Consider the following 2,500-nt stretch of genomic DNA (forward strand, 5'->3'; position numbering starts at 1 on the left):
GGGGGGGAGGGTGCGACCGAAGCAGGAGCATTGCATTTTGCACAAGTGTCAAACCTCTCCTGCTCCTCTCGGACATCCTGAGGCGTAGCATATAGACCCGTGCGGCCAAAGAGCCGCGATCCACTCCTCCCTGCCAGCCTCGAACTCCGTCCTTAGGGCGAAGCGCAAATCCGTCTCATCGGGACTTCCAAGAGTGCCCCAGGCCTAGGCCCCTGGCGATACCCCCCGGCCAAGCAAAGTAGACACCTGGCAGTTCACGCGATACTTTGGCGTTTCTTTCTGGAATCTCTGGCATGCGCCACGGCGGACACCCAGCGCTGCAGCCCCTGCCTTCCCCGGCTCCTGGAACTCTGGCTGGGGGCAGGGGACACCCAGCCTGCAGCCCCTGCCTTCCCCGGGCCCCTGGAACTCTTTGGCGGCATGGAGAGGCAAGCCCTGCAGCCCGTCCTTCCCCGGGCTCCTGGAACTCTGGCTGGGGCAGGGACACCCAGCCTGCAGCCCCTGCCTTCCCGGCTCCTGGAACTCTGGCTGGGCAGGGGACACCCAGCGCTGCAGCCCCTGTCCTTCCCGGGCTCCTGGAACTCTGCTGGGCAGGGGACACCCACGCCTGCAGCCCCTGCCTTCCCGGGCCCCTGGAACTCTGGCTGGGCAGGGGACACCAGCGCTGCACCCGCCCCTGTTCTTCCCAGCTCCTTGGAACTCTGGCTGGGCAGGGACAACCCAGCGTGCAGCCCCTGCCTTCCCCGGGCTACCTCTGAGGCCACCCTGCACCCTCTCGGCCCGACTCTGCTGGCAGGGGACACCCAGCGCTGCAGCCCCTGCCTTCCCCGGGCCCTGGAACTCTGGCGGGCAGGGGACACCCACGCTGCAGCCCCTGCCTTCCCCGGGCCCCTGGAACTCTGCTGGGCAGGGGACACCCAGCGCTGCAGCCCCTGTCTTCCCCGGCTCCTGGAACTCTGGCTGGGCAGGGACACCAGCCCTGCAGCCCCTGCCTTCCCGCTCCGGAACTCTGGCTGGGCAGGGGACACCCAGCGCTGCACCCCTGCCTTCCCCGGGCTCCTGGAACTCTGGCTGGGCAGGGGACACCCAGCGCTGCAGCCCCTGTCTTCCCCGGGCTCCTGGAACCTGGCTGGGCGGGGACAACCCAGCGCTCAGCCCTGCCTTCCCCGGGCTCCTGGAACTCTGGCTGGGCAGGGGACACCCAGCGCTGCAGCCCCTGCCTTCCCCGGGCTCCTGGAACTCTGGCTGGGCAGGGGACACCCAGCGCTGCAGCCCCTGTCTTCCCCGGGCTCCTGGAACTCTGGCTGGGCAGGGGACACCCAGCGCTGCAGCCCCTGCCTTCCCCGGGCTCCTGGAACTCTGGCTGGGCATGAAGAGGGGCCAGCCCTGCAGCCCGTCCTTCCCGGGCTCCTGGAAACTCTTGGCTGGGCATGAGAGGGGCCAGCCCTGCAGCCCGTCCTTCCCGGGCTCCTGGAACTCTGGCTGGGCATGAGAGGGCCAGCCCTGCAGCCCGTCCTTCCCCGGGCTCCTGGAACTCTGGCTGGGCATGAGAGGGCCAGCCCTGCAGCCCGTCCTTCCCCGGGCTCCTGGAACTCTGGCTGGGCAGGGGACACCCCAGCCCTGCAGCCCCTTGCCTTCCCCGGGCCCTGGAACTCTGGCTGGGCATGAGAGGGCCAGCCCTGCAGCCCGTCCTTCCCCGGGCTCCTGGAACTCTGGCTGGGCATGAGAGGGCCAGCCCTGCAGCCCCTGTCTTCCCCGGGCTCCTGGAACTCTGGCTGGGCATGAGAGGGCCAGCCCTGCAGCCCGTCTCCCCGGGCTCCTGGAACTCTGGCTGGGCAGGGGACACCCAGCGCTGCAGCCCTGCTTCCCCGGGCTCCTGGAACTCTGGCTGGGCATGAGAGGGCAGCCCTGCAGCCCGTCCTTCCCCGGGCTCCTGGAACTCTGGCTGGGCTGAGAGGGCCAGCCCTGCAAGCCCGTCCTTCCCCGGGCTCCTGGAACTCTGGCTGGGCATGAGAGGGGCCAGCCCTTGCAGCCCGTCCTTCCCCGGGCCCCTGGAACTCTGGCTGGGCAGGGGACACCCAGCCCTGCAGCCCCTTTGCCTTCCCCGGGCCCCTGGAACTCTGGTTGGGCATGAGAGGGCAGCCCTGCAGCCCGTCCTTTCCCGGGCCCCTGGAAACTCTGGCTGGGCAGGGGACGCCCAGCCCTGCAGCCCCTGCCTTCCCCGGGCCCCTGGAACTCTGGCTGGGCATGAGAGGGCCAGCCCTGCAGCCCGTCCTTCCCCGGGCCCCTGTGAACTCTGGCTGGGCAGGGGACACCAGCCCCTGCAGCCCCTGCCTTCCCCGGGCCCCTGGAACTCTGGCTGGGCAGGGGACACCCAGCGCTGCAGCCCCTGCCTTCCCCGGGCTCCTGGAAACTCTGGCTGGGCAGGGGACACCCAGCGCTGCAGCCCCGCCTTCCGCCCCCCTGCAGCCCCTGCCTTCCCGGGCTCCTGGAACTCTGG

Source organism: Xenopus tropicalis, chromosome 7, assembly GCF_000004195.4.
Source record: "Xenopus tropicalis strain Nigerian chromosome 7, UCB_Xtro_10.0, whole genome shotgun sequence".
Taxonomy (NCBI): domain Eukaryota; kingdom Metazoa; phylum Chordata; class Amphibia; order Anura; family Pipidae; genus Xenopus; species Xenopus tropicalis.